The sequence below is a fragment of the Arachis stenosperma genome, chromosome 2 (genome assembly GCF_014773155.1).
Source record: "Arachis stenosperma cultivar V10309 chromosome 2, arast.V10309.gnm1.PFL2, whole genome shotgun sequence".
Taxonomy (NCBI): domain Eukaryota; kingdom Viridiplantae; phylum Streptophyta; class Magnoliopsida; order Fabales; family Fabaceae; genus Arachis; species Arachis stenosperma.
This window is the reverse complement of record NC_080378.1, coordinates 108,657,387-108,671,779: the sequence shown is the minus strand read 5'-3', so window position 1 is coordinate 108,671,779 and position 14,393 is coordinate 108,657,387. Positions and strand designations below refer to the sequence as shown.

Sequence of the window (14,393 nt, the reverse complement as noted above, 5' to 3'; positions counted from 1 at the left end):
TTGCTTCATACCTACAATCTCCGTGGGATCGACCCTTACTCGCGTAAGGTTTATTACTTGGACGACCCAGTGCACTTGCTGGTTAGTTGTGCAAAGTTGTGTTTATGCCATGGTATTGAGCACCAAGTTTTTGGGGCCATTACTAGGGATTATTTGAGTTGTGAAAAGTAGTGATCACAATTTCGCACACCAGCGGGGCGTTAGTGACAGACGCAAAAGAATCACTGGATTCTATTCCGGCCTGATCGAGAACCGACAGATGGATAGCCGTGCCGTGACAGGGTGCGTTGAACATTTCCACTGAGAGGATGGGAGGTAGCCACTGACAACGGTGAAACCCTTGCATAAGCTTGCCATGGAAAGGAGTAAGAAGGATTGGATGAAGACAGTAGGAAAGCAGAGAGACGGAAGGGACAAGCATCTTCATACGCTTATCTGAAGCTCTCACCAATGATATACATAAGTATCTCTATCTTTATCTTTATGTTTTATTCGTATATCACCATACCCATTTGAGTCTGCCTGACTAAGATTTACAAGGTGACCATAGCTTGCTTCATACCAACAATCTTCGTGGGATCGACCCTTACTCGCGTAAGGTTTATTACTTGGACGACCCAGTGCACTTGCTGGTTAGTTGTGCAAAGTTGTGTTTATGTCATGGTATTGAGCACCAAGTTTTTGGGGCCATTACTAGGGATTATTTGAGTTGTGAAAAGTAGTGATCACAATTTCGCACACCAGCGGGGCGTTAGTGACAGACGCAAAAGAATCACTGGATTCTATTCCGGCCTGATCGAGAACCGACAGATGGATAGCCGTGCCGTGACAGGGTGCGTTGAACATTTCCACTGAGAGGATGGGAGGTAGCCACTGACAACGGTGAAACCCTTGCATAAGCTTGCCATGGAAAGGAGTAAGAAGGATTGGATGAAGACAGTAGGAAAGCAGAGAGACGGAAGGGACAAGCATCTTCATACGCTTTTCTGAAGCTCTCACCAATGATATACATAAGTATCTCTATCTTTATCTGTGTGTTTTATTCGTATATCACCCATACCCATTTGAGTCTGCCTGACTAAGATTTACAAGGTGACCATAGCTTGCTTCATACCAACAATCTCCGTGGGATCGACCCTTACTCGCGTAAGGTTTATTACTTGGACGACCCAGTGCACTTGCTGGTTAGTTGTGCAAAGTTGTGTTTATGCCATGGTATTGAGCACCAAGTTTTTGGGGCCATTACTAGGGATTATTTGAGTTGTGAAAAGTAGTGATCACAATTTCGCACACCAATTGCCCACTGTAGGGTTCTTCCAGCTAAGTCTGTTTTCTGTAGGATGCTTTTTATAGGCTAGTTGGTCCAAACTCTAATAGTGTGAGCCTGAAAATATGGGCGGTGTTGTCGAGAAGAGAGTATGAGGGCATAGGCGAACTTTTCTATCTTTTGATAGTTTAGTTCGGCCCCTTGTAGAGCCTTGATGATGAAGTAGACGGGTTGTTGCCCACTTTTGTCTTTTCTAACTAGTGCTGTGGCTATTGCCCGACTTCCCACTGCGAGGTATAATATGAGTTCTTCACTTTTCCCGTGGTCTGGTAAGAATGGGTGGTTGCCCCAAGAAGTTTTAAAATCTCAAAAGTCTTGTTTGCCCTCCGTTTGTCCTTTTCAAACCTTTCTGCCTTCCTTAATATACCTCTTTGAGGTGTCTTTTGCGAGATGACTTAGAGATCCTTCCTCCTGTGAATCCTCCATGAACATGTCTCTCTGGGGTGTGAAGTGGACGTTCAACTCGTCCGACCTCTTTGGTGTGAGACGTTCGACTTGTCCGACCTCTTTGGTGTGAGGTAGACCTTCAACTTGTCCGACCTCTTTGGTGTGAGGTGGACCTTCAATGCGTCCGACCTCTTTGGTGTGAGGTGGACCTTCAACTTTGCCCACCCTCTTTGGTGTGAGGTAGACCTTCAACGCGTCTGACCTCTTCGGTGTGAGGTGGGCCTTCAACGCGTCCAACCTCTTCGGTGTGAGGTGGGCCTTCAACGTGTCCGACCTCTTTGGTGTGAGGTGGACCTTCAACGCATCCGACCTCTTTGGCCTTTCTGCTTTTGATTGGGCGAGGTGGTGAGATCTTCTCAGTGTTGCGTATTTCTCGTTAAACATCCACAAGAGATAGGTTTCTCAGTTGGTTGGTCTTCTTTCTTCCTGGTTTCTTCATCCTTGTCCTGTGGTGGATTAGGAGAATTTGATTTTTGAGCTCTCTCCTAGTCAAGAGTTCTGCTCCATTTTGATGTATTTATCTGCCCGTTCCTGTACCTCATTCCGAGATGTTTGGGTGCTTCTTGGATATTGAGTGGCTAAAAGGTCCTTCTCGTAGACCATTGATAAGACCCCTAATAGCTGCTTCTATTGGCAGACTTTGTATGTCCAGACATGTTTTGTTGAATCTTTCCATGTAGTTGCGAAGTCTCTCTCAATCTCCTTGCTTGATCCCTAATAGAATTGGTGCATGTTTGGCTTTGTCCTTCTGGATGGAAAATAACGGATTGCATCTTAGGCCTCCGTCAGATACATCTTGCTTCTGAAATTGCTAAGATGATAGCTTGGATCTGATGTGCCGTCGTACGGAGTCATGTTGGGAGCTTTGAAGTCCTTTGGGACCTTTAGCTTTCATGATCTCTTTGGTGAATGGGTTTTGATCTTTGTGGGGGCTATCTTCATGACTGGATCGAGCCGTCTTGGTTTTGAGATCGGCTTCGAGTTTTAAGAGCTTATCTTTTAACTCTCGGCGTCGCCTAGTTTTCCTTCGGAGGTCCTTCTTGGCTTCTCGTTGATGCTCGGCTTCTTTTTCGAGTTGTTGGAGGCGGTTTTGTTGAGCTTGTAGTGCTTCCATGATTTCTGTGTTTGGAGTTTGCTTATCTCCCCCGTTTTGGGGTGTGCTTTTTGAGGTGGCGTCCGCGTTTTTATGCGGCGTCCTATTTTCTGGATCAGAATCGTGGTCGTTGTCATGGTTGTTCGCCATAGTGATGGGATGACTTCCAGGTTCCCCGGCAATGGCGCCAATGTTCCGAGGGTTACCTGAAACTGTAGGTCGATCTCGGACGAGATCTTCTATACTGGTCGGAGCTGTTGTGTTCAATTTGATGATGGTGGCTGGAGCCGCCGTGTCTGACTTGTTGGACTTGGTGGTGGTGCTAATCTTTCATCCCCGGAGGGTGGGGGGTACCTGCAAGGGACTCCGATGCTTAAGTTAGCATGGGTATTAAGCAGGTATTGAGTAGAATCGGAGTATGAGTTATACCTGGGTGCTCCAGTGTATTTATAATGATGAGGAGTGACCTTTCTGGAGATAAGATAACTATCTTATCTTATCTTATCTTATCTTTATCTTTGAGTGAGGTCATCTTATCTTTAGGGAAACCGCCTTTATCTTTCTGAGCTTTGGCTACCTTTAGATTGGGCTGTGTTCCTTCGTTTTGGGCCTTCTTTGGGCTTCTTTGGCAATTTGGCCGAGCTCTTTGAGAAGAGGTCAGGCATTTGGCCGAGCTCTTTGAGAAAAGGTCAGATAGTCTGACCTAAAGAGGTCGGTCGGCTTGTCGCGAAACATCCCGGGTCGGACAGCTTGACCCTGGGTATGAACACTCACCAATGAATTACATAAGTATCTCTATCTTATTTTATGTTCTATTTATCTTTTAATTATCAAAAACCCCATTATCATTTGAATCTGCCTAACTGAGATTTACAAGATGACCATAGCTTGCTTCAAGCCGACAATCTCCGTGGGATCGACCCTTACTCACGTAAAGTTTATTACTTGGACGACCCAGTGCACTTGCTGGTTAGTTGTGCAGAGTTGTGAAAAATAGTGGAGATTATAATCGTGCATACCAAGTTGTTGGCGCAGTTGAGATCACAATTCCGTGCACCACTAAGCTTATTATATATATGCAATACCAAAAAAAATGCAACTAAAATTTCTAAAAGACCTAGTAATAGAAGAAAAATAAATGAAATGTGAAAGTGTTAGGATTAGAATTTGTCACCCAAAAATCGCCGATCGGTCGGACGACCTCCCCACACTTGAAAGTTTGTATCGTCCTCGGTACATTCAAAGATAAGCAAGAGGGTACGGCGACTTTTCGGATTGCCACCTTCAGCTGGTGGATCAACCGGCTGCTGCGTGTTCTTTTCTCCGCTTCCCTTTTGGCTTATGGTGACTTATCCTAAAAATAGAAAACAAGATAAGAAGACAAGTAAATGCAAAAGTAAGGAAGCATATATTGTTGGAAAGAGGTAAGAATTAATAAAATGAAGTGAGTGAATAAGTGTGTGACATTACGGAAAAATAGTGTGTGAGTTCTAAGTTTGTGCGCAGTTTAGAACACATACACTAGCATGAAAGGCTATGTCACAATTACACGAAAGAAGTACGTGCTTCACTCATTCTAGTGTACTTGAGATTGTAATTACCCAACTTCTAGCCTGTCATGACCAAGGCTAGTAGCCAGGCGCTACTATATATTTAGCTGACTTTAGATACTTTAGATACTTTAGATCATATATTAAGTGTATACATATGAGCCTGTAGTGCTAGTTGAGAATCATGTATCTAGTCGCGCATATTGGAATAAGTGTAAATCAAGTAGTTAATACAAGAAACGGAAAAGCATAGCATAGCATACTTATATAATACATGAAATGCCCGGAGGCTTAATTCATCACAAAACACAAGTTCATACTTAATTGCTTACTATATTATGTACATACTCTATCGATTATGCTTACAAGTCCCGGGACCCGTTCTATATTATTAAATAAATAAAGAATTAACCCTCTAAAAAGACTATTCAAGAGTGAAGGTAAGGACCACTATTATTAAGACTACTACCATTACTACCACTGTTGCTGCTGATACTAGATGTAAACCCCGTAAAATTAGCGAATAATTAGTCAATAAATTAAATTTTAATAAAGGAAATTAAAAATGTGAATTTCATACTTGTTCATACCCTGGGTCGAGATGTCTGACTCGGGATGATCAACGACAAAGTGACCGACTTGTTCAAAGCTGGAATCCCCGATCTCTTCTCAAAGAGGTCGGCCAAATCGACAATAGAGGCCCAAAGCAGGCCTAAATAAAGGAACGCGACCCAAATCCAAAGGCAGCTCAAGCCTATAAGGATAAGGGCGGTTCCCTTAAAGATAAAGATGACTTCACTCAAAGATAAGATAAGATAACTATCTTATCCCCCGGAAAGATCACTCTACAACATTATAAATACACTGGAGTACCCAGGTATAACTTATACTCTGATTCTACTAAAAACCTACGTAAAACCCATGCTAACTTAAGCATCGGAGTCTCTTGCAGGTACCACCACCTCCGGTGATCAAGGATCAGCAGCTCCACCAGATCCAACAAGTCGGACACGACAGCTCTGGCCACCAGATCCAACAAGTCGGACACGATAGCTCCGGCCACCAGCTCTAAACAGGTCGGACACAGCAGCACCGACCAGCACAAAAGATCTCGTCCGAGATCGACCATCAGTTTTAGGTAACCCTCAGAACATCGGCGCCGTTGCCGGGGAACCTGGGAGTCATCCCATCACGATGGCGGACAACCTGGACAACAACCACAACTTTGATTTGGAAAACCGAACGCCACATAAGAACCCGGAGGTTACACTAGATGATACTTCTCAACCTAACAAAGACAAGAACTCCCCAAGCACGGGAGCCATAGTAGCTCTTCAGGATCGCCTGAAACAACTCGAAAAAGAAGCTGAGTATCAACGGGAAGCCGAAAGAGATTTACGAAGAGAAGCTAGGCGATGTCGCGAACTAGAGGACAAGCTCCTAAATATCGTTGCCGATCTCAAAGCCAAAACTACTAGATCCAGCCACGAAGATAGCTCCCGCAAAGACCAGGACCCATTCACCAAAGAGATCATGAAGGCCAAAATCCCAAAAGACTTCAAACCGCCTGACATGACTCTATACAATGGCACGACAGACCCCGGCCATCATCTTAGCAACTTCTAAAGCAGGATGTATCTCACCAACGCCTTAGATGCAACACGGTGCAAAGCCTTCCCTACTACTCTGACAAAGACGGCAATTAAGTGGTTCGACAACCTGCCCCCCAGGTCCATCTCAAGCTTTGATGGCCTGGCCAAAAATTTTCTAGCTAGATTCTCCATCCAGAAGGATAAAACTAAACATGCCCCAAGTCTACTAGGGATCAAGCAAGGAGATCAGGAAAGCCTTCGCAATTACATAGAAAGATTCAACAAGGCATGTTTGGATATACAAAATCTACCAACAGAGGCAGCCATTATGGGCCTCATCAATGGCTTACGAGAGAGACCCTTTAGTCACTCCATATCGGAAAAACATCCCACATCTCTAAATGAAGTCCAAGAACGAGCAGAAAAGTACATCAACATGGAGGAAAACTCCGGATTAGGAAAGACCTCAAAATCCGGATTCACCTATAAAGATAAAGAGACTAAGAAAAAAAAGATCAGCACGGGGAGAAGATAAAAAAATACCACAATTACACCCCCTATTCGAGTGTCTCTTGTGGATGTCTATCGAGAAGTATGCCACACTGAAGAGATACCCGCACCTCGCCCACTCAAAAGCAAGAAAAGAGGAGGAAATCGGACAGAATACTGTGAATACCATCGAATCTATGGACATCCACCAACGAGTGCTTCAATTTGAAGAACATCATAGAAAAATTGGTAAGAGAGGGGAGGCTAGATCGGTACTTAGCCAACAAAGCAGATGAGCCAAGAAAAAGAAGAAGGGACGAAGAGGTCGGACGAACTGAACGACCACCTCGTACCCCGGAGAGACATGTCCACATGATACATGGAGGATTTGTAGGAGGAGGAGTCTCCAAATCATCTCGCAAAAGACATCTGAAAGAGATATATCATGTCGAAGGAGGAGAAGGAGCACTCGAACTCCCCACTACCACCTTCACTAAAGAAGACGCAGCTGGCATCATCTCAGGACATGACGATCCCATGGTCATCACTATTATATTAGCCAACGCTAATCTCCACCGTACGTTGGTAGACCAGGGAAGCTCGGCGAACATTCTGTTCAAAACGGCCTTCGACAATCTCGGCCTAGATGAAAAAGAGCTCAAAGCATATCCGAATAGCCTATTCGGGCTGGGAGACACTCTAATCCAACCACTTGGATATATCTTCTTACACACCACCTTTGAAAAAAGAAATCGGTAAAGGACACTCAGCATAGACTACATCATGGTTGACGTAGGTACAGCCTACAATGCCCTGATAGGTCGGACAACGCTAAATTAGCTCGGCGCAGTAGTCTCAACTCCACATCTATGCATGAAGTTTCCGACCATAGAAGGAATCACAACAGTAAGAGCAGACCAGAAGACAGCGCACCGCTGCTATAATAAAAGACTGAACTTCAGAGGCAAAGGAGAAGAGATCCACACTATTGAGCTCGGCAGAGTGCGAGGATGGGAAGAACTTCGTCCACAACCTGAAGGCGAAATAGGAAAAGTTCAAATCGGAGATACTCTAGATAAAACGACCAATATTGGCACAATCCTAAAAGGAGACCAAAAGGAGTCCCTCATACAGTTCTTATGAGACAATGTCGACCTCTTTGCATGGAAGGCCGCAGACATGCCGGGCATAGACCCTAAGTTAATGTGTCACAAGTTGGCAGTTTACCAGGATCTCGGCCAGTACAGCAGAGACATAGAAAGCTCGGACCAGAACGATCCCAAGCTATGGAAGAGCAGGTACAAGCTCTACTGGAGCCAAGATTCATAAGAGAAGTCAAGTACCCACTATGGCTAGCTAACGTCGTCTTGATGAAAAAATCAAATGGGAAGCGGCGGATGTGCACTGACTACACTGACCTCAACAAAGCCTGCCCAAAAGACCATTACCCACTCGCAAGTATCGACGCTCTGGTGGATGCCTCCTCCGGATACAAATACCTCTCGTTTATGGACGCCTATTCAGGATACAATCAAATCCCGATGTACCCACCTGATCAAGAAAAAACATCATTCTTAACCCCAAAAGCAAACTACTACTACATCGTCATGCCATTCGGACTCAAAAAAGTAGGAGCTACTTACCAAAGATTATTGAATAAAGTCTTCGCGGACCACATCGGAAAAGTTATGGAAGTCTACGGGGACGACATGTTAATAAAGACACAAAACGAAGAATTGTTACTGTCCAATCTCACCCAACTATTCGACACTATAAGAAGGCATGGCATGAGACTTAACCCTGCAAAATACACCTTCGCAATAGAAGCTGGTAAATTCTTGGGTTTCATACTCACACAAAGAGGAATCGAGGCAAATTCGGACAAATTCCGGGCCATACTTGATATGAAAAGTCCGACCTGTCTCAAAGAGGTATAACAACTCAATGGAAGATTGGCAGCCTTGTCCAGATTTTTAGCCAGATCGGCAATAAGATCTCTACCCTTTTACGCCACTCTAAGGAAAGGAAAAAGGTTTGAATAAACAATGGAGTGCGAGCAGGCCCTCCAGGATTTCAAAAGGTTCTTGGGATAACCACCCATTCTAACTCGGCCACAGAAAGGAGAACCACTTGTATTATACCTCGCAGTAGGAAATCGGGCAGTAGCCTCGGCACTAGTCTGAGAAGACGACAATGGACAACAGCTTTTATACTTCATCAGCAAAGTACTACAAGGGTCCGAACTGAACTAACAAAAATAGAAAAATTTGCCTATGCTCTCATACTAACATCTTGACGACTTCGCCCATATTTCCAAGCCCACATCATCAGGGTTCGAACCAACCAGCCCATAAAAGGCATTCTGCAGAAAACTGATTTAGCAGGAAGAATCCTGCAATGGGCAGTCGAGTTGTCTGAATTCGACCTTCAATATGAAGCTCGGACAGCCATCAAATTGCAATATCTGGCCGACTTCATTGTAGAGTTTACGGATACCCCGGAAATCCCTACATAATGGAATCTCTACGTAGACGGTTCCTCAAACAAAACTAGAAGTGGCGCAGGCATGATAATAGAAAGTGACCAGGGAACCCAAATCGAACTTTCCCTCAAATTTGGGCTCCCTGCTTCCAACAACCAGGCCGAGTATGAGGCACTACTAGCTGGTTTGAAGTTGGCTAAAGAGGTTGGAGCTCAAAAGCTTATCATCTTCAGCGACTCACAAGTAGTCACCTCACAAATAACAGGGAGCTACCAAGCTAAGGATCCTACCATGAAAATGTACTTGGACAAAACCAAGGAACAGCTCGGACAACTTGGGGAATATGAGATCCGCCATATACCTCGGTGTTCACACCCTGGATCGAGTTGTCCGACCCGGGTTGTTTGGCGATAAGACGACGACCTCTTTAGGTCATGACCATCCGACCTCTTCTCAGAGAGCTCGGCCAAATCACCAGGAAAAGCCCAATAAGGGCCCAACCAAGGGACACAGCCCAATTGATAAACCACTATTTTATAGTTTATATTGTGTTTAATTGTGTGGTTTTGTCGTGATCCTTACCCACTTATTCATCAATTTAGCATGCATTTAGATTTCCTTCCTGAATTTATTACATCTTTGAAAATTGCTTCCTAGAGATTTTAATTATTTAATTTTAATTCTCCTTTATTCCATTTGATGCTGTAATCTGTGTGTCAAGTGTTTCAGGCTTTATCGGGCATGAATGAGACGAAGATTGGAGAGAAAGCTAGCAAAAATGGAAGGAACACAAGAATTTGAGGAGATAACCAGCGAAAAGTGACGCGGTCTCATGGCTCACGCGACCGCGCGAAGGAGCGCAAATCGCAGTGACGCGGCCGCATGGCTTGCGCAGCCGCGCGGATTGGAAAGCACAAGCAACGCGGTAGCGTGGACGACGCGAACGCGTGAAGAGGAAAAGTGCAAGTGACACGTCCGCATGGACGACGCGATCGCGTGACATGCGCGATCTGCATAATCTGCAGATTCCGAAACCAGCGATTTTGGACCCTATTTCGCCCAGTTTTCGGCCCGGAACAGCAGACTAGAGTCAGAGAATATGCAGAAATAACGGAGACACATTCATTGAGTAGTTTAGATCTAGTTTTTCGCTCTCTTAGGTTTTTCTCTCTAGTTTTTAGAATTTTAATTTTCAATTGGTCTTAGCATTGGAACATTGAGAAGAGTTATTTCCTCATCAAGGCATCATCATTCTAGTTTGTTCTCTTAACTTGGTTTTATTCTTCTATGTTCTTTGTTATGTTCAATTTTGTCATTCAGATACTTTTATGATTAATTAATGCAAGGATTATTTCTTTTTAATTTAATTTCAATTCCAATAATCATGTCTTCTTTTAATTCCCTTTCATGTGCCATGGATTCTTTATTTACGATGCGTGAGTAGTTTCATTACTTGATGGGGAATTGATTAAAAGGAACTCTTGAGTTGGAAGGATTGAAGGAAAAAATTTGTAGTTGGGTTAATTGTTGGATTGCTATCCTGTCACCAACGCCAATCCCTCTGAACTAAGTGGGTTGTAACTCGTGAACAAATCTGGCATTCCAACTTAATTGTTTGACTTTCCCTTACCTAGTAAAGGATAACCAAACAGAGTAACCATTAATTATAAATCAATCTTAAAAAAATCATTCCATCAATGATAGAGATTCTAACCAATCAATTCCCAGTCAAGGCTTTTATTTATATTATTTAAAATTCCTCAATTTAATCCCAATTTACTTAGCTCAACTTTTTGGAATATCTGATTAATAAAACAGCACACTTTTCTGCAACTCGTTGGGAGACGACCTGGGACTTAAAATTCCCAATAATTTTAATTTAAACTTTCTGTGACATATTTCTAAATTGATAGGCAGATTTTCGGTGAGTTAAGAACTATACTTGCAACGTAACCATTTAAATAAATTTTTAATTCACCAGCTTCTACACTCTATCACCAATCTAAAGGCAGTTAAGGCCTAAAAAGATAAGGGCGGTTCACAGAGAGATAAAGATGACTTCACTTGAAGATAAGATAAGATAACTAACTTATCTTATCTAGAAAGGTCACCCCACACTACTATAAATACACTGGAGCACCCAGGTATAACTCATACTCTGATTCTACAAAAAACCTGCTTAATACCCTTGCTAACTTAAGCATCGGAGTCTCTTGCAGGTACTACCACCCTCCGGTGACGAAGGATCAGCAGCATTGCCAGTCCAACAAGTCAGACGCGACGCTCCGGCCACCACCCGCAAGTCGGGCACGTCTCCGACCAGCTTAGAAGATCTCGTCCGAGATCGACCTACAGTTTCAGGTAACCCTCGGAACATTGGCACCGTTGCTGGAGACCTGGAAGTCATCCCATTGTCATGGCGGACAACCTTGACAACGACCACGACTCTGATCTAGAAGACAAAATGCCGCACAAGAATGCAGACGCTACACCAAAAGACACTCCTCAACCGAAAGACAAGGATTCACCCAATACAGGAGACATAGAGGCGCTTCAAGACCGTCTAAAACAACTTGAAAAAGAAGCTCAACATCAACAAGAAGTTGAGAGAGACCTACGAAGGAAAGTAAGGCGGCGCTGAGAATTAGAGGACAAACTCCTAAAGCTCGAAGCTGATTTCAAAGCCAAAACTACTCGATCTACTCTGAGGGCGGATCTGAAAGTGAATCTGAGGAAGAAACCAGCCCCCGTTCTACTGATTCAATTGTTTTACGTGCAGAAAACATGGCAGCTAGAAGAGTTACCATTCAGGAGGAAGGAGCTCCTGATTTTACAATGCAACCATTTCAAGCGCATCATCCAACGGTAGCTACGGTTTTTAAAATAAAGACCGCACTGCTAAATTTGATGCCCAAGTTTCGTGGCCTACCTGCTCAAGAGCCTGTCAAGCACTTGAGAGATTTCCAGGCAGCCTGTTCTACTGTCAGGCGTGATGGCACTGATGAAACTTCAATTTTGCTGAAAGCTCTTCCGTTCTCTCTTGAGGGAAAAGCAAGAGAGTGGTACTACACTCAACCTCTAGCAAATGTATCCTACTGGGATACTCTCAGAAAAGAGTTTATAGAGAAATTCTTTCCATCTAAAGTTACTGATAAACTGAGAAAGGATATCTCTACAATTGTTCAGGATGACAATGAGACTCTCTTTGAATACTGGGAGTGCTTCAATAATCTTCTGGAAGCATGCCCCCACCACATGATTGACAAGATCGTGCTACTCAGTTATATCACACAAGGTATGAGGCCCCGAGATAAGACCACATTGGAAAGTGCCAGCAATGGGTCTATGAAGAAGTACAAGACCACTGATGAAGCTTGGCAATTGATCAGTGATTTAGCTGAATCTACTCGGAACCACAGACAGAAGCAAGGCCGTTCAAGGGCCGTTGCAGAATTATCTTCTGGCATAGAGACTGCTGCTCTAAATCAAAGCATCTGTGAAATGACTAACCTGCTGAAGCAATTGCAGTTAAATCAACAAGCTCAGCAAACTCAACAGCAGCAAAACCAACAACTAGTTCCACAAAGAATTTATGGAATTTGTGCTGATTACAGCCATTACACTGATGAATGCCCGCAGCTCCAACAAGAAGACAACATGGTGGCATCCACTCACAACTTCTATGACCGCCCCAACCAAGGGTACAATCAAAGTGGAAATAATAACCATGGATGGCAGGACAATTCAAACCAGAATTGGAGGGACAACAATAATAGGGGAGGCAGAGATAATCAGGGAAATCAGAGGTGGAATAATTACAACAACAGGCAGCAAAATCAACCTTACCGAGCACCTCACCTGAGGCAAAACCAAGGACCACTGAACAATTAGCAGCAAACCTCTCAATTTACTCATTCTTCTGTATCTTCTAATGAAGATTTATTACAAGCTTTTGAGAAGAGACAACTGACCATGGAAAATACCATCGTGAACAGTATTAACGCCTGTCTGAATGGTTTCACCTCTACTCTGCAAGCTTTTATGACACAACTTGGTTCAGCACAAAATTCCAGTAACTAACCTTCAAGCACCACTGGAATCCCCTCTCAACCATTACCCAATCCAAAGGGAGGCATTAATGCCATCACCCTGAGGTCCGGAACCACACTGCAGGAGAGGAATCAGGAGGAACCAAGCTCACCAGAATACGCCTCAGCTGAAGAGGTGGTAGAAATCGAAGATGTTGAATAGGAAGAGGATATACAGGACATAGCTGAAGAAGAGATAGCTCAACCACAGGAAGAAGCACAAAAAGATGCAGGCACCACAGAAAACACTACTCCCATTCCATTTCCATAACTTGCAAGGAAGCCTAGGAAGTAGCTGGAACCTGATCCTAAAATGGTAGAAATATTCAAAAAGGTTGAGGTAACTGTTCCCCTTTTTGATGTTATTCAGCAGGTACCTAAATATGCAAAGTTTCTAAAAGACTTATGTATCCATAAAGACAAAATTAATGAATTAGAAACTATTCCTTTAGGTAGTTCTATATCTGCTTTAATGGGATAATTACCTGAAAAATGTAGTGATCCAGGTCCTTGCATAGTTAGTTGTACTATTGGTGGTGTAGTAATTTATGATTGCATGTGTGATTTAGGAGCATGTGTCAGTATAATGCCTTTGTCTATATATGATGTTTTAAGGCTCCCTCCCTTAAAAAGGTCGGCAGCTCGTTTTGTGTTAGCAGATAAAAGCATTATTACAGTGGCTGGAGTTGCTGAAGATGTTTTGGTGAACATTAAAGGGCTCACATTTCCCACTGATTTTTATATCATGGAGATGCCCCATAATGATTCAGATAAGCCATCATCAATCCTACTTGGAAGACCATTCCTGAAGACATCAAAATTCAAATTGGATGCTTTTTCAGGGACATACTCCTTTGAAATAGATGGCCGCATAGTAATCTTCAATCTGAATGGAGTCATTGACAACCCCCCAGAAGATCGTTCTATCTTCCAGTGTGATGTCATAGACGAAAGTGTGGCTGAAGTTCAAAAGGAAGAGTTTGAAGAGAGGCACACTGGACAAGGTCCAAGTGTGGGGACCCTCTTAACCGACAATGAGGACACTTCGCCATTTTCACAAGCCCCAGATAACCCAGAGCCTGCCCATGATCAAAAGTTAGAATTGAAACCTCTCCCTCCACATCTCAAATATGCTTACCTTGAGGATGAGCAGAAGCTTCTGGTTATTATTGCAAGAGAACTGACTTCTCAACAAGAAGAACAGCTACTTGATGTGCTAAGGAAGCATAAGAATGCAATCGGGTGGAGTTTGGCAGACATAGTGGGAATCAACCCTCAAATATGCGAGCACAGAATATTTTTAGAAGAGGGAGCAAGACCTGTCC

The 14,393-nt window shown here is 43.5% G+C and overlaps 1 non-coding gene across 1 annotated transcript; it reads right to left on the bottom strand.

Moving 5' to 3' along the window:
- Positions 1 to 12,133: 12,133 nt before the first annotated feature.
- Positions 12,134 to 12,241, bottom strand: LOC130963846 (small nucleolar RNA R71). The gene has a single exon (XR_009079964.1). It is a non-coding gene; the product is annotated as a small nucleolar RNA R71 (small nucleolar RNA).
- Positions 12,242 to 14,393: the final 2,152 nt, after the last annotated feature.